This window comes from Macaca nemestrina, chromosome 6 (genome assembly GCF_043159975.1).
Source record: "Macaca nemestrina isolate mMacNem1 chromosome 6, mMacNem.hap1, whole genome shotgun sequence".
Lineage (NCBI taxonomy): Eukaryota > Metazoa > Chordata > Mammalia > Primates > Cercopithecidae > Macaca > Macaca nemestrina.
This window is the reverse complement of record NC_092130.1, coordinates 64,191,428-64,210,025: the sequence shown is the minus strand read 5'-3', so window position 1 is coordinate 64,210,025 and position 18,598 is coordinate 64,191,428. Positions and strand designations below refer to the sequence as shown.

Here is an 18,598-nt window from a genome sequence, read left to right as displayed (position 1 = left end):
ATTTTCTCGTAATCCGTAGTTTTCGTTTTCATTCTCTTTAACAGTATCTTTCCCAGAACAAAACCATTAACTTTGATGAAATCTGTTGTTTTTTTTTTTTTTTTCTCTTTTCGTGATCCTACTTTTTGTTTTCTAAGAATTTGCAGCCTAATCATGACACAAATATTTTCTCTTTTGTTTTCTTCTAAATGTTTTACATATATATATTTTATGTTTAGATCTAAAATCCATTTAACGTTAATTTTGTATGACACAGAAAGTGCAGGTCAAAGTTCATTTTTTCTACGTGTGGATGTTCATTTGATTCAATGTGATTTGTTGTTAAAATTATCATTTTGTCATTGAATTACAATGTGTTTGTCTAACATTTGATATTTTTGTGTGAGTCTTTTTCTGGAATCTCTCTTTGATTTCATTGACCTATTTGTCTATGCCAATATCACACTGCCTTAATTATTATAGCTTAATAGTAAGTCTTAAAATCAGGTATTATGAACCCACTGACTTTTTTCTTCTTTTTCGTAATTGTTTGAGCAATCCTAGTTTCTTTGCCTTTTCGTATACATTTGAAAATCAGCTTTTGTATGTCTGTAAAAAATCCTGCTGGGGTATTGATTGGGGTTGTGTTTAATTTGGAAATAACTTTATTGAGAAATGACTTTTTAACAAGTATTGAGTATATCTATTTATTTGGATCTTCTTTGATTTCTTTTATCAGTGTCTTTTGTTTTCAGCATATCAATCCTGTACATATTTTCTTAGGTTTGTACCTTAAGTACTTTTTCTTTCTGTCTTTTTTGTTGTTGTTGTTGTTGTTGTTGAACTATTGGTAGTATTTTTCAAATTTTGTTTTCCAATGGCTTATTGCTAGTATATGGAAATACAATAGATTTTCTATACTGATCTCTCTCCTATAACCTTGGTGAATTCACTAATTAGTTTTAGCAGCTTTCTTATAGGTTTTTTGTGATTTCCTTTGTAGACAGTCACATTGTCTGCGAATAAAGGCAGTTTCATTTCTTCCTTTTCAATCTGTACAGCTTTTATTTTTCTTATTTTATTTTACTGACAAGGACTTCCAACATGATGCTGAATAGGAGTGGTAAGTCTGAATATCCTTGCCTTGTTCCCAATTTTAGGGTGAAAGCATTCAGGCTCTTATTAAGTAGGATGTTAGAAAATGCCCCTTTATTGTTTTCACTTCTCTACTTCCCTTTTTAAACATTCTGTATTCTTACTGCTCTCAAGTGTCTTCTATGTCATTGCCTCATTTTTTATCATTTTAAATTCTACTTTTTCCCATATCCTGTACAGATTTTAAGCTTTCCATTTCTTTCCCTGCAATTCTTTTTTTAAGCCATTTTCATTTTTAAAAAATTCTTGTTTTTTAATAGTAGCCTATTCTCTCTTTATATTTTTCCTATATTTTATGCAGTCCATTTTTTCCTTGCACATTAGTAGTCATAACAGTTAAAAATATTTTTGTTTTCTGCTTCTAATAGTAAGTTACTTTTTAGTGTCTTCATGATGACAGTTTGTTTTTTTAAAAGTAGTATTTTTCCCATAGCTGCATTACAGAAGCTTCTGTTTAAGAAATAAATTAATCATTTGTTATATAAAATATGCAAATAAAGAGGTTGGAAGGCCCTGATTAATTGTACATTGTCCTATTGAGAGTGCTGGACATTATCTTTTGGTAATTCTGGGTATATCATAGGATAGCTAATATACTCTTTTAAAGTCTGGAATGCTTAAATAAGATAATATTATAATAACAAACATTTATGGTGCTTACTGTGGGTCAGATGTTATAATGAGTTCTTTGTATCGTACAAAACCCATTCATAGTTCTGGTTTATACATGTACTTATAAAATTGAGGCTTAGAGAGGTTTAAAAAGTTGCCCCTGGTTGTACAGCTAAATAAGTAGCCGAGTTGGGATTTGACAAGAATAGTCACACTCCTAAGCTATTATACTATCCTGACACATAGATGTTAGCTGCGAAATTTTTCTGCATCAGGCATTATGCAGGGTGATTTATATAGTTGTTTGTATGTACTTCATATTAGTCCATTCTCGCATTGCTATAAATACCTGAAATGGGGTAATTATATAAAGAAAAGAGGTGTAATTTGCCCATGGTTTTGAAGGCTGTACAGGAAGCATGATGTGCTGGCGTCTGCTTGGCTTCTGGGGAGGCCTCAGGAAACTTACATCATGGTGGAAGGTGAATGGGGAGCAGGTGTCTTTCCTGGCAGGAGCAGGAACGAGAGAGAGGGAGGAGGGAGGTGCTACATACTTTTAAACAAGCAGATCTTGTGAGAACTCAACTACCACAAGAATAGCACTAAAGGCATGGTGCTAAACCATTCATGAAAAGCCTGTCCCCATCCCATGATCCAGTCACCTCCTACCAGGCCCCACCTCCAACACTGGAGATTACAGTTGCACATAAGATTTGTTGTGATCACAGATCCAAACCATGCCACATATCTTTGAAAGTGAGGAAATAAAACTTTAGAAAATATTAGTCACTTTATTATGTTATCCCAAGTGGTCCATGATGAAACTGAGGTGAGTATTGGATCTGTCTATGTCTAAGTCTTACTCTTTTTATATCTTGCTACCTCTGGCAGCTATAATGCTATCTTTCTTTTTTATTCTGAGAACTGTTTAGGATACTGTGGCCAAAATAGCCAGATGTGAAAACAGATCATGCCATTTAAATTGTAACAAAAATATATTACACTGACTTATATGATGAAAAAAGGTGTACATGCAATGACTTTAACTGTTTTATGGTAACTTAGGGTCTTACCCACATAAACTGTGTAAACTGTGTGGTGCTTGCAGCAGAACACATGTTGGTAGTACAGTCAACCCTCTGTATCCCTGGATTTCGTATTCATGGATTAAACTTGCAGCAGATCAAGAATATTTGGGAAACAAAAAATTCCAAAAAGTGAAACTTGAATTTGCCATGTGTCGAGTACTATATTAAATCCCCACAAATGAAGTGATGTGTTGTCATTGTATTAGTTATTATAAATAATCTAGAGATGATTTAAAGTATAAAGGAGGCTATGTGGAGGTTATATTCAAATACTATGTCATTTTATATGAGGGACTTGAGTATCTGCAGTTTTGGGTATCTGTAGGGGGTCCTGGAACCAGTCCTCCCTAGATACTGAGGAAAGACTGTAATTCTGAATTCAAAGAGGGTAAGATTCAATGAAATACTGTTAAAAAAATCAAAAGGTGTTTATTTTTATTCCGTTTTAAAAAATGCTTATTTTTAAAGCTTTATCAAGGTATAATTGATAAACAAAAAGTATGTGTATTCAGGGTGTGCAATGTGATGATTTGATAGCTTTATACATTGTGTAATGATTACCATAATCAAATTAATCAACATATCCATCACCACACAGTTACCCCCTTTTATATGTGGTATGTGTGTGCGTGAGGACATTTAAGATCTGCTATATTTGAAAACTAAACAATGTGGTATTTTTAACTGTAGTCACCATAATGTACATTAGATTCCCAGAACTTAATTTATTTTAAGCTAAAGTTGTACCCTTTGACCAGTATCTCCTCATTTCACCCATACCCCATCCCCTGGCAACTACCATTCTGTTCTCTGCTTCAATGAGTTAAACTTTTGGAGTATGCATATAAATTAGCTCATACAATGTTTTGTCTTTCTGATCCTGGCTTATTTCACTTAGTATAATGCCCTCCAAGTTCATCCATTTTGTCACAAATGGCAGTGTTTCCTTTTAAAAGGTTGAGTAATATTCCATTAATTATCTATTCATTTGTTGACAGACACTTAGGTTGTTTCCATATGTTGGCCATTGTGAATAATACTGCAGTGAACATGTGGGTGCAGATATCTCTTCAAGATACTGATTTCATTTCCTTTAGATATATACCAGAAGTGGGATTGTTGGATTGTATGATAGTTTTATTTTTAACATTTTGAGGAACCTCCATACTGTTTTTCATAAATGCTGTACCAATTAACAGTCCCACAAACACTGTACAAGGGTTTCTTTTTCTCTGCTCTCTTGCTATCACTTGCTATCTCTTGTCTTTTTGATAATAGCTATTTTAACAGATGTAAGGTCATCTTGTATTATGCTTTTGATTTGCATTTCTTTGATGATTAGTGATATTGACCACTTTTTTATATACCTGCTGATCATTTTTATGCCTTTTTTTGGGGGACAGGGGAGAATGTCTATTCAGTTCCTTTGCCCAGTTTTTAAATGGGTTATTAGTTTTTCTGTTATTGAGCTTGTGAGTTCCTTACATATTTTGTATATTAACCCTTTATACATGGTTTACAAATACAGGTTGGGTATCACATATCTGAAATGCTTGGGACCAGAAGTGTTTTGGGTTTTAGATTTTTTGGATTTTGGAATATTTGCATATACATAATGAGATGTCTTGGGAATGGTAAGCAAGTCTAAACACTGAATTCAATTATGTTTCAAATATACCTTATATACATAGCCTAAAGGTAATCTTATAGAATATTTTAAATAATTTTGCGTATGAAACAAAGTTTTGACTATGATCTGTCTCATGAGATCAGGTGGAAATTTTCTATTTATGGTGTTATGTTGGAGTTCAAAGAGTTTCAGATTTTGGAGAATTTATATTTTGGATTTTCGGATTAGGGATACCGAACCTCTGTTTTCTCACGTTCTATAGGTTGCCTTTTCATTTTGTTAAGTTTCCTTTGTTGTGTAGAAGCTTTTTAGTTTGATGTAATCACGCCTGTTTGTTTTTGCTTTTGTTACGTATTTCATATCCAAAAAGTGATACGCTTTTGGTGTCCTATCCAGAAAATCATTGCCAAGGCCAGTGTTAAGGAGCTTTTTTTCTTGTATTTTTTTCCGGAAGTTTTATAGTCTCAGATCTTTCATTTAAGTCTTTAATTCATTTTTAGTTAATTTTTGTAGATGGTATAAGATAAAGGTCCAGTTCCATTTTTTTTTACATGTAGGTTTCGAGTTTTCTCAGTACCATTACTTGAAAAGGCTTTGTCCCGTGGTCTCTTCTTGGTCCCCTTATCAAAGATTACTTGGAAGGCCCCTCTTGTTATCTTTTGTTGTTCAGATCTAATAAATGAGAGGGCCAAGTGAAAAAAAACTTGATATTAATAGGTTTTTGCAAAATATGATTGAAGGAATTTTGAAATTTCATCTCATCTCACTTTTTAATACATCTGTTTTTTGCCATTTATTTATTTTTATTTGGGTAAATTTATGGTGTCCAATTGAAATTTTGTTACATGCATAACAAAATTTCATAATGATGAATTCAGGACTTTTAGGTAATTTCTCATCACCCTCACAGCACCTCCTCTCCCTTCTGAGTCTCCATTGTCTATCATTCTACTCTTTACATCCATGTGTACACATTATTTAGCTCCCACTTATGAGTAAGAATATGCAGTATTTGTCTTTCTGTGTCTGACTTGTTTCACTTAAGATAATGGCCTCCAGTTTCATCCGTGTTGCTGCAAAAGATATGATTCTGTTCTTTTTTATGGCTGAATAGTGTTCCATTGTCTCTATATACACACCGTATTTTCTTTATCCTGTCATCCATTGATGGACATTTAGGTTGATCCCATATTGTTATTATTGTGAATACTGTGATAAACAGGAGTGTAGGTACCTTTTTGATATACTGATTTCTTTTCCTTTGGGTAGATGCCCCATTGAGGGATTGCTGGATTGAATGTAACTTATAGTTTTAGTTATTTGAGAAATCGCTATACTATTTTCCATAGAGTTCCCTTTTCTATACTATTTTCCATAAGATTTTTCTCTTTTCTCCACATTCTTGTTAACATTTATTGTTTTTTCACTTGTTTTTGTTTGTTTTCGAGACGGAGTCTTGCTCTGTCACCCAGGCTGGAGTGCAGTGGTGCGATCTTGGCTCACTGCTCCCAGAGTCGAGCAATTCTCCTGCCTCAGTCTCCTGAGTAGCTGGGATTACAGGCGCATACCACCATGCCTGGCTAATTTTTTGTATTTTTAGTAGAGACGGGGTTTCACCATGTTGGTCAGGCTGGTCTTGAACTCCTGACCTCATGATCCACTTGCCTCGGCCTTCCAAAGGGTTACAGGCATGAGCCACCGTGCCCGGCCTTTTTTTCACTTTTTGATAGCCATTCTGACTAGGGTAAGATAGTATCTCATTGTGGTTTTGATTTACATTTCTCTGATTAATGATGTTGAGCATTTTTAAATGCATCTGTTGGCCATTTTTATGTCTTCTTTTGAAAAATGTCTATTCATGTCCTTTGCCCTGTGTCCACTTTCTAACGAGATTATTTTTGTTGTTGTTGTTGAGTCGTTTGGGTTCTTTGTATATTCTGGATATTGGTCCTCTGTCAGGTACAAATATTTTTGCAAATATTTTCTCCCATTTTGCAGGTTGTCTTTGTACTATGTTGATTATTTCTTTTCCTGGGCAAATCTTCTTAGTTTAAGTTCCATTTGTCTATATTTTTTATTGTTTTCTGTGCTTTTAAGATCTTAGTCATGAATTCTTTACCTAGAACAATGTCCAAAAGAGTTTTTGCTAGGTTTTCTTCTAGTATTTTAAGTTTCAAGTCTTCCATTGAAGTCTCTAATTCATCTTGAGATTTTTTTATATGATCAGAGACAGGGGTCTAGTCTCATTCTTCTGCCTATGGCAAGCCAATTTTCTCAGCACCATTTATTGAAAAAGTTGTCATTTCCTCAATATAGGTTCTTGTTGACTTAGTCAAAGAACACTTAAATGTTAATATGTAGCTTCATTTCTGGGTTTTCTATTCCATTCTGTTGATCTATGTGTCTATCTTTATACTAGTATCATGCTGTTTTGGTTATTATAGCCTTGCAGTTTAATTTGAAGTCAGAGAGCGTAAGGCCTCCAAGTTTGTTCTTTTTGCTTAGGACTGCTTTGGCCATTCAGGTTTTTCATTGGTTCCATATGAATTTTAGGCTTGTTTTTCCTAATCTAGTGAAAAATGACAATGGTTTTTTGATAAGGATTGCATTGAATCTGTAGATTGCTTTGGGCAGTGTAGTCATTTTTAATAATAATTCCTTTATTATATTTCTAGTTCTGGGAGTACATGTGCAGAATGTGCAGGTTTGTTACATAGGTATACATGTGCCATGGTGGTTTGCTGCACCCATCAACCTGTCATCTACATTAGGTATTTCTCCTAATGCTGTCCCTCCCTCAGCCCCCGACCCCCTGACAGGCCCCATTGTGTGATGCCCCCACCCCTTATGTCCATCTGTTCTCATTGTTCAGCTCCCCCTTATGAATGAGAACATGTGGTGTTTGGTTTTCTGTTCTTGTGTTAGTTTGCTGAGAATGCTGGTTTCCAGCTTCATCCATGTCCCTGCAAAGGACATGAACTCATCCTTTTTTATGGCTGCGTAGTATTCCATGGTGTATATGTGCCACATTTTTTTTTATCCAGTCTATCATTGATGGGCATTTGGGTTGGTTCCAAGTCTTTACTGTTGTGGACAGTGCTGCAATAAAGATATGTCTGCATGTATCTTTATAGTAGAATGATTTATAATCCTTTGGGTATATACCCAGTAATGGGATGACTGGGTCAAATGGTATTTCTAGTTCTAGATCCTTAAGGAATCGGCACACTGTCTTCCACAGTGGTTGAACTAATTTACACTCCCGCCAACAGTGTAAAAGCATTCCTGTTTCTCCACATCCTCTCCAGCACCTGGTGTTTCCTGACTTTTTAATGATCGCCATTCTAACTGGAGGGAGATGGTATCTCATTGTGGTTTTGATTTGCATTTCTCTGATGGCTAGTGATGATGAGCATTTTTTCATGTGTCTGTTGGCTGCATAAATGTCTTCTTTTGAGAAGGGTCTGTTCATATTCTTCGCCCACTTTTTGTTGGTTTTTTTTTTTTCTTGTAAATTTGTTTAAGTTCCTCGTAGATTCTGCATATTAACCCTTTGTCAGATGCATGGATTGCAAAAATTTTCTCCCATTCTGTGGGTTGCCTGTTCATGCTGATGATAGTTTCTTTTGCTCTGCAGAAACTCTTCAGTTTAGTTAGATCCCATTTGTCAATTTTGGCTTTTGTTGCCATTGCTTTTGGTGTTTTAGTCATGAAGTCCTTGCCCATGGCTATGTCCTGAATGGTATTGTGTAGGTTTTTTTTCTAGAGTTTTTATGGTTTTAGGTCTTAAGTTTAAGTCTTTAATCCATCTTGAGTTAATTTTTGTATGGGTGTAAGGAAGGGATCCATTTTCAGTTTTCTGCATATGGTTAGCCAGTTTTCCCAACACCATTTATTAAATAGGGAATCCTTTCCCCATTTCTTGTTTTTGTCAGGTTTGTCAAAGATCCGATGGTTTTAGATGTGTGGTGTTATTTCTGAGGCCTCTGTTCTGTTCCGTTGGTCTATATATCTGTATGGTACCGGTACCATGCTGTTTTGGTTACCGTAGCTTTGTAGTATAGTTTGAAGTCAGGTAGCATGATGCCTCCAGCTTTGTTCTTTTTGCTTAGGATTGTCTTGACTATGTGGGCTCCTTTTTGGTTCCATATGAACTTTAAAGTAGTTTTTTCCAGTGCTGTGAAGAAAGTCATTGGTAGCTTGATGGAGATAGCGTTGAATCTATAAATTACTTTGGGCAGTATGACCATTTTCACAATATTGATTCTTCCTATCCATGAGCCTGGAATGTTTTTCCATTTGTTTGTGTCCTCTCTTATTTCCTTGAGCAGTGGTTTGTAATTCTCCTTGAAGAGGCCCTTCAAATCCATTGTAAGTTGTATTACTAGGCATTGTATCCTCTTTGTAGCAGTTGTGAATGGGAGTTCACTCATGATTTGTCTCCCTGTTTGTCTGTTATTGGTGTATAGGAATGCTTGTGAGTTTTGCACCTTGATTTTGTATCCTGAGACTTTGCTGAAGTTGCTTAAGGAGATTTTGGGTTGAGACGATGGGATTTTCTAAATATACAATCGTGTTATCTGTAAACAGGGACAATTTGGCTTCCTGTTTTCCTAAATGAATACCCTTTATTTCTTTCTCTTGTCTGATTGCCTTGGCCAGAACTTCCAACACCATGTTGAATAGGAGTGGTGAGAGAGGGCATCACTGTCTGGTGCCAGTTTTCAAAGGGAATGCTTCCAGTTTTTGCCCATTTAGTATGATATTGGCTGTGGGTTGTCATGAATAGCTCTTATTATTCTGAGATACATTCCATCAATATCTAGTTTATTGAGAGTTTTTTTAGCTTGAAGGGCTGTTGAATTTCATCAAAGGGCTTTACTGATTCTATTGCAATAATCTTGTGGTTTTTTCATTGGTTCCGTTTATGTGATTGATTATGTTTATTGATTTGCATATCTTGAACCAGCCTTGCATCCCAGGGATGGAGCCGACTTGATCATGGTGGATAAGCTATTTGATGTGATGGTGGATTTGGTTTGCCAGGATTTTATTGAGGATTTTCACGTTGATGTTCATCAGGGATATTGGCCTGAAATTTTCTTTTTTTTTGTTGTGTCTTTGCCAGGTTTCAGTATTAGGATGATGCTGGCCTCATAAAATGAATTAGGGAGGATTCTCTCTTTTTCTATTGTTTGGAATAGTTTCAGAAGGAATGGTACCAGCTTCTCTTTGTACCTCTGGTGGAATTCGGCTGTCATTCCGTCTGGTCCTGGACTTTTTTTGGTTGGTAGGCTATTAACTACTGCCTCAATTTCAGAATGTGTTTTTGGTGTATTCAGGGATTCAAATTTTTCCTAGTTTAGTGTTGGGAGGGTGTATGTGTCCAGGAATTTATCCATTTCTTCTAGATTTTCTAGTTTATTTGCGTAGAGGTGTTTATAGTACTTTCTGATGGTAGTTTGTATTTCTGTAGGATCAGTGGTGATATCCCTTTTTATCATTTTTTATTGCATCTGTTTGATTATTCTCTCTTTTCTTCTTTATTAATTTGTCTAGGGGTCTATTTATTTTGTTGAACTTTTCAAAAAACCAGCTCCTGGATTCATTGATTTTTTTGAACGGCTTTTCATGTCTCTATCTCCTTCAATTTTGCTCAAATCTTAGTTATTTCTTGTCTTATGCTAGGTTTTCAATTTGTTTGCTCTTGCTTCTCTAGTTCTTTTAATTGTGATGTTAGGGTGTTGATTTTACATCTTTCCTGTTTTTTCTTGTGGGCATTTAGTGCTATAAATTTCCCTCTACACACTGCTTTAAATATGTCCTGGAGATTCTGGTACGTTGTGTCTTCGTTCTCATTAGTTTCAAAGGAAATCTTTAGTTTTCCTTAATTTCTTTTTTTTACCCATTAGTCATTCAGCAGCAGGTTGTTCAGTTTCCACGTAGTTGTGTGGTTTTGAGTGAGTTTTTAATCCTGAGTTCTAATTTGATTGTACTGTGGTCTGAGAGACTGTTCGTTTTGATTTCCGTTCTTTTGCATTTGCTGAGGAGTGTTTAACTTCCAATTATGTGGTCAATTTTAGAATAAGTGCGATGTGGTGCTGAGTAGAATGTGTATTCAGTTGATTTGGGGTGGAGAGGTCTGTAGATGTCTGTTATGTCCACTTGGTCCGGAGCTGAGTTCATGTCCTGGATATCTTTGTTAATTTTCTGTCTTTTTGATCTGTCTAACATTGACAGTGGAGTGTTAAAGTCTCTCACGATTGTTGTGTGGTAGTCTCCTTGTAGGTCTCTAAAAACTTGCTTTATGAATCTAGGTCCTCCTGTATTGGGTGCATATATGTTTAGGATTGATAACTCTTGTTGCATTGATCCCTTTAGCATTATTTAATGCCCTTCTTTGTCTCTTTTGATCTTAGTTGGCTTAAAGTCTGTTTTATCAGCGACTAGGATTGCAACCCCTGCTTTTTTTAGCTTTCCATTTGCTTTGTAAATATTCCTCCATCCCTTTATTTTGAGCCTATGTGTGTCTCTGCACGTGAGATGGGTCTCCTGAATACATCACCCTGATGGTTCTTGATTCTTTATCCAATTTGCCAGTGTGTGTCTTTTAATTGGGGCATTTAGACCATTTATATTTAAGGTTAATATTGTTATGTGTGAATTTGATCCTGTCATTATGATGGTAAGCTGTTTATTTTGCCTGTTAAGGTTTCTGTTGAGAGATCCACTTGTAGTCTGATGGGCTTCCCTTTGTGGGTAACTTGACCTTTCTCTCTGGCTGCCCTTAACATTTTTTCCTTCATTTCCACCTTGGTGAATCTGATGATTATGTTTCTTGGGGTTGCTCTTCTCAAGGAGTATCTTTGTGGTGGTCTCTGTATTTCCTGAATTTGAATGTTGGCCTGCCTTTCTAGGTTGGGGAAGTTCTCCTGGATAATACCCTGATGTGGTCTGGCTTGGTGGGTCCCACCCCCACAGAGGCCAGCAAGCTAAGATCCACTGGCTTGAAATTCTCACTGCTATTACAGCAGTCTGAGGTGGACCTGGGAAACTCAAACTTGGTGGGCGGAGGGACGTCCGCCATTGCTGAGGCTTGAGTAAGTGCTTTTACCCTCACAGTGTAACAAACCCACCAGGAAGTTTGAACTGGGCAGAGCATACCACAGCTCAAAAAGGCCACTGCAGCCAGACTGCCTCTCTAGATTCCTCCTTTCTGGGCAGGACATCTCTGAAAAAAAGGCAGCAGCCTCAGTCAGGGACCTATAGATAAAACCTCCATCTCCCTGGGACAGAGCACCTGGGAAAAGGGGTGGCTGTGGGTGCAGCTCCAGCAGACTTAAACGTCCCTTAAATGTGTATTCATTCCATTCTCCCCATCACTTTCAGGTACACCAATGAAACATAGATTTGGTCTTTTCACATAGTCCCATATTTATTGGTGGCTTTGTTTGTTTCTTTTCACTCTTCTCTAATCTTGTTTTCTTACTTTATTTCATTGAGTTGATCTTCAGTGTCCGATATCCTTTCTTTTGCTTGATCGATTCAGCTGTTGATACTTGTGTATGCTTCACAAAGTTCTCATGCTGTGTTTTTCAGCTCCATCAGGTCATTTATGTTCTTCTCTAATCTGGTTGTTCTAGTTAGCAATTTGTCTTACCTTTTTTCAACGTTCTTAGCTTTCCTGCATTCGGTTAGAACATGCTCTTTTAGCTCGGAGGAGTTTGTTATTCCCCACCTTCTGAAGCCTACTTCTGTCAGTTTGCCAAACTCATTCTCTATACAGTTTTGTTCCTTTGCTGGCCAGGAGTTGTGATCCTTTGGAGGAGAAGAGCCATTCTGGTTTCTGGAATTTTCAGCCTTCTACTCTGGTTTCTCCCCATCTCTGTGGATTTATCTACCTTTGTTCTTTGATGTTGGTGACCTTTGGATGAGCTCTCTGAGTGGATGTCCTTTTTGTTGATGTTGATGCTATTGTTTTTTGTTTGTTAGTTTTTCTTCTGTTAGGCCTTTCTGCTGCAGGTCTGCTGGAGTTTGCTGGATGTCCACTCCAGACCCTGTTTGCCTGGGTATCACCAGTGGAGGCTGCAGAACAGCAAAGATTGCTGCCTGTTCCTTCCTCCTGAAGCTTCTTCCCAGAGGGGTACCCACCAGATGCCAGTCAGAGCTCTCCTGTATGAGGTGTCTTTCGACCCCTACTGTGAGGTTTCTTCCAGTGACTCCTCCTTGAGGAGGCAGTCTGTCCCTGGATCAGAGCTCGAATGCTGTGCTGGGAGATCTACTGCTCTTTCCAGAGCTGTCAGGCAGGGACGTTTAAGTCTGCTGGAGCTGCACCCACAGCCACCCCTTTTCCCAGGTGCTCTGTCCCAGGGAGATAGAGGTTTTATCTATAGGTCCCTGACTGAGGCTGCTGCCTTTTTTTCAGAGATGTCCTGCCCAGAAAGGAGGAATCTAGAGAGGCAGTCTGGCTGCAGTGGCCTTTTTGAGCTGTGGTATGCTCTGCCCAGTTCAAACTTCCTGGTGGGTTTGTTACACTGTGAGGGTAAAAGCACTTACTCAAGCCTCAGCAATGGCGGACGTCCCTCCGCCCACCAAGTTTGAGTTTCCCAGGTCCACCTCAGACTGCTGTAATAGCAGTGAGAATTTCAAGCCAGTGGATCTTAGCTTGCTGGCCTCTGTGGGGGTGGGACCCACCAAGCCAGACCACTTGGCTCCCTGGCTTCATCCCCCTTTCCAGGAGAGTGAACAGTTCTTTTTCACTGGCATTCTAGGTGCCATTGGGGTATGAAAAAAAACATGCACACAAAAAAAACTCCTACAGCTGGCTTTGTGTCTGCCCAAATAGCCACCCAGTTTTATGCTTGAAACCCAGGGCCTAGGTGGTGCAGGCATCAGAGGGAATCTCCTGGTCTGCAGGTTGTTAAGACCATCGGAAAAGTGCAGTATCTGGACCAGAGTGCACCGTTCCTCTGGGTACAGCCTCTCACATCTTCCCTTAGCTGGGAGAGGGAGATCCCCTGACCCCTTGTGCTTCCCAGGTGAGGCGATGCCCCATCCTGCATCTGCTCAGCCTCCGTGGGCTGCACCCACTGTCCATCTAGTCCCTATGAGATGAACCAGGTACCTCAGTTGGAAATGCAGAAATCTTTTGCCTTTTGTGTCGATCTCGCTGGGAGCTGCAGACCGGAACTGTTCCCATTCGGCCATCTTGCCAACAAATCATCAATAATTCTTTTGACCCATGAGTAAGGGATGTTTTTCCATTTGTTTATGTCCTGTTCAATTTCCTTTCATCAGTGTTTTGTAGTTCTCCTAATAAGATCATTCAGCTCGTTGGTTAAAAAATATTCCTGTGTATTTGGCTGAGCACTGTGGTTCATGCCTGTAATTTCAGCACTTTGAGAGGCTAAGGTGGATGGATCACCACTCCTGGGTGATCACCAGGAGTTTAAGACCAGCCTGGCCAACATGGTGAAACACCATCTATACTAAAAATACAAAAATTAGCCAGGTGTGCTGGTGCATGTCTGTAATCCCACCTACTTGGGAGGCTGAGGCCTGAGAATTGCTTGAACCTGGGAGGGGGAGGTTGCAGTGAGCCGAGATAGTGCCACTGCACTCCAGCCTGGATGACAGAATGAGACTGTCTCAAAAACAAACAAAAAATTTCTGTGTATTGTATTTTTCTTGTAGCCATTGTAAATGGGATTGTTTTCTTGAATTTGTTCTCAACTAGATTGTTACTGGTGTAAGAAATGCTACTGACTTTTTATTTTTATTTTGTGTTGTGCAACTTTACTATATTCATTTATTAATTATGAGAGTTTTTCATGAATCTTTAGCTTTTCCTAGATATGTTACATCTTAAGCAAACAGGAATAATTTTCCTTTCTCTTTTCCAATTTAGAAGCCTTTTATCTCTTGCCTGATGGCTGTGGGTAGGACTTCCAGTACTCTGTTAAATAGGAGTAGTGAAAATGGGCGTCCTTGTCTTGTCCAAGGTTTTAGAGGAAATATTTTCAACTTTTCCCTGTTGAGTATGATGTTGGCTGTGGGCTTGTCATATATGGCATTTATTGTTATGATGCATATTTCTTCTATGCCCACTTTGTTGATAGTTTGTATCATGAAGGGGTACTGAATTTTGTCAAATGCTATTTCTCAGGCTATTGATTTGATCATATAGTTTTTCTCCTTCATTCTTTTTATGTGATGAATCACATTTATTGACTTGTGTATTTTGAACCACTCTTACATCTCTTGAATAAAACACACTTGATTGTGGTGTATTATCTTTTTAATATGCTGTTGGACTCTGTTTCCTAGTATTTTGTTTACGATTTTTGTGTCTGTGTTCATCAGGGATATTGGTCTTTAGTTTTCTTTATTTTTGAGTCCTTGTTTAGTTTTAGTTTTGGGATGATACTGGAGAATGAGTTAGGGAGAATTCCTTTCTCCCGTTCCAACTTTTTGAAACAGTTTTACAAGAATTGGTATTAGTTCTTTGTATGTTTGGCAGAATTCAGGTGTGAATCCATCTGGTCCTACGTCTTTTGGGGTAGGATTTTGTTACTGATTTAATCTCACTACCCGTTATTGGTCTGTTCAAGCTATTTCTTCTTTGTTCAATCTTTGGAGGTTATGTATTCGTCCATTCTTACATTCCTACACAGAAATACCTGCGACTGGGTAATTTATAAAGAAAAGAGGTTTAATTGGCTTATGGTTCTGCAGGCTGTACTGGAAGCATGATGCTAGTAGCATCTGGGGAGGCCTTGAGAAATGAACAATCATGGCAAAAGGTGAAGGGGGAGCAAACCCATCACATGGCCAGAGCAGGAACAAGAGAGAGAAGGGGGAGGTGCTACACACTTTTAAACCACCAAATCTCGAGAGAATTCACTATTGTGAGGACAATACCAAGAGGGATGGTGCTAAATCATTCATGAGAAACCTGCCTCTATGATCCAACCACCTCCCATCAGGCCCCACCTCTAACATTGGATATTACATTTCAATATGAGATTTGGATTGGAACATAGATCCAAACTATATCAGGTTATATGTCGCCAGGAATTTATCTATTTTCTCCAAGTTTTCTAGTTTATGAACATATAGTTGTTCATAATAGTCTCTGATAATCTTTTGAATTTTTCTCATATCATTTGTAACATCTCCATTTTGATTTCTTATTTTATTTGGATCTTCTTCTGGTTAGTTTTGCTAGCAGTTGATCAATTTTATCTTTTTAAAGAACTAGTTTTTTGTTTCATTAATTTTTTTAATTTTTATTTTTGGTCTCTATTTCATTTAGTTTTGCTCTGATCCCTGTTACTTCTTTACTTCTGCTAATTTTGTGTTTGGTTTGTTCTTTTCTTGTTCCTTTAGATGTGTTGTTAGATTGTTAATTTACAATCTTTCTACTTTTTCAATGTAGGTATTTGTTGCTGCAAACTTCCTTCTTAGCACTGGTTTTGCTGTGTCCTGCAGGTTTTTGTATGTTGTGTTTCCAATTTCATTTGTTTCATAAAATTTTTAAATTCTCTTCTTAATTTTTTCATTGATCCAAAGGTCATTCAGGAGCATATTGTTTAATTTTTCTGTATTTATATAGTTTCCAAAGTTTTTCTTGATATTGATTTCTTGGTATTGGTTTTATTCTGCTGTGGTCTGAGAAGATACTTGATGTCATTTGATTTTTAAAAATTCGTGGAGGCTTGTTTTGTGGCATAACATGTGGTCTATATTGGAGAATATCCCGTGTGTTGATGAGAAGAATATTTATTATGCAGTTGTTGGATAGAATATTCTGTAAATGTGTGTTAGGTACATTTTGTCTGAAGTCCAATTTAAGTCCGATGTTTGTTGATTTTGTGTCTCAGTGATCTGTCTAATGCTGTGAGTGGGATGTTGACGACCCCTATTATTATTGTTTTTCTGTGTATCTCTCTTTAGGTCTAGCAATATATGAATTTGGGTACTCAAATGTTGGATGCATGTATGTTTAGAATTGTTATGTCCTCTTGTAGAACTGATACCTTTAATACTTTTGTGTTTTCCTGATGGGGTTGCCCTGTCTCTTCCAAGTTTATGATTCCTTTGAATATTTCTTGTAGAACTGGTCTAGTTTTGACAAATTCTTTTAGTGTTCTGTTGTCTGGGAAAGAAGATTATTTCTACTTCATTTATGGAGTTTGATATTTCTGGATATAGAACTTGGCTGATTATGACTTCCTTTATTATTTTTTACATTTTTATTTTAAAGTACGTTTTATCTGATACAAATATAGCTACCTCCGCTTGCTTTGGATTTTCGTTGACCCATAATATCAATCAATATCTTTTTCCACCCCTTTACTTTTAGTCTGTGTGTCTTCGCAGATAAGGTGGGTTTCTTGTAAGTAGCATATAGCTGATTTTTTCTTTTTTTTGAGATGGAGTCTCACGCTATTGCCAGGCTGGAGTGCAATGGCGCAATCTCAGCTCACTGCAACCTCCGTCTTCCAGGTTCAAGCAATTCTCCTGCCTCAGCCTCCCGAGTAGCTGTGACTACAGGTGTACGCCACCACACACAGCTAATTTTTGTACTTTTAGTAGAGACGGGGTTTCACCATGTTGGCCAGAATGGTCTTGATCTCTTGACCTCATGATCCACCTGCCTTAGCCTCCCAAAGTGCTGGGATTACAGGCGTGAGCCATCACGCCTGCCCTATAGTTGATTTTTTAATTCATTCAGCCAATGTATATTTTTTAGTAGAACATTTAATCCATTTACATTTGAGGTGGTATTTGAGATTTTGTTCCTGTCATATTGTTTTTTTCATCATTTTGTAAACTTTTGGGTTTTTTTGTCTGTCTTTATGGTTTGTTGGAATTCTGTAGTGGTTTCATTTGATTCTTTTCCTTCTTTGTATGATATATTTACTAGTGTATTTTATATTTTTGTGTGTTTTCACAGTGATAAATATTGTCCTGTCTCTTCCAAGTTTAGGACTCCTTTGAGCATTTCCTGTAGGACTGGTCTAGTTTTCATGAATTCCCTCAGTATTTGATTGTCTGGGAAAGACTATTTCTCCTTTACTTATGAAGCTTAATACCACCTGGATATACAATTCATGGCTGATAGTTGTTTTCTTTCACACTTTGATTGTGTCATCCCATTTTTTTCTGCCTTGTAAGGTTTCTGCCTGGTAGTCTGCTGTTGGTTTGATGGACTTTCCTTTATAGATGACACTTTTCTCTTGATTTTAGAATTTGTTCTTTCACTTTGACATTAGACACTCATTATAATATGCTGTATTGAAGTCCCTTTTATACTGTATTTGCCTGCAGATCATGGAGCCTCCTGTATCTATTATGTGTGTATCTCTTGCTAGCCTTGGGCCACCCAGCTGCCCAAGAGCTCATGAACCCACTCACTTGCCTAGTACGCTACTACCAAAACTGGTATCCAAGACAGCCACCCAGAGCCCCAATAATCAGCCTGCATAGAACTGCCAACACATGTGCCAGCACACGCTGCCCCATATATAGACCTACTTAGACAACCACTGCTACCACTAAAACCTGAAGAAGGACTTATCAAGCATTCCAGTCCCTGGCAAAATTTCACCACATCTTCCATCAAAACCCACACCCTACCTAACACACAAAGGAATCCACAGATACCAATAACAATGTTTACAGCCAAGATTGTTGGGAGTTTTTAATGTATTATTTTGTCAGAGATTTTTGATGTTTCTGTCCCTTTGGGAATACCAGTAATTCATAAGTTCAATTGCTTTATGTAGTCCAAAAACACTTAGAAAGCTTTGTTCATTTTTTCTTATTTTGAAAATTTTCATCAGACTGCACTGTTTGAAAAGGCCTGTCTTCATGTTCTGAAATCTTTTCTTCTGCTTGGCCAGGTCTATTATTGGAGCTTCCATGTATTTTGTATCTCCTTCGGTGAATTTTTTAGTTCCAGAATTTTTTAAAAGACATCTATCACCTTGGTAAATTTCTCATTCGTATCCTGAATTGATTTTCTGATTTCTTTGTATTAGTTTTCAGATTTCTCTTGCATCTCATTGAACTTAATTTAAATCAAATATTGAATTCTTTATCTGGGGTTGTAAGGATTTCTTTTTGGTTC

The 18,598-nt window shown here is 37.4% G+C and overlaps 1 protein-coding gene across 8 annotated transcripts in view; it reads left to right on the top strand.

Annotated features, from left to right (window-relative positions):
• LOC105500004 (COMM domain containing 10) overlaps positions 1–18,598 on the top strand; it is a 269,943-nt gene that overhangs the window by 10,839 nt on the left and 240,506 nt on the right. The window lies entirely within an intron of this gene.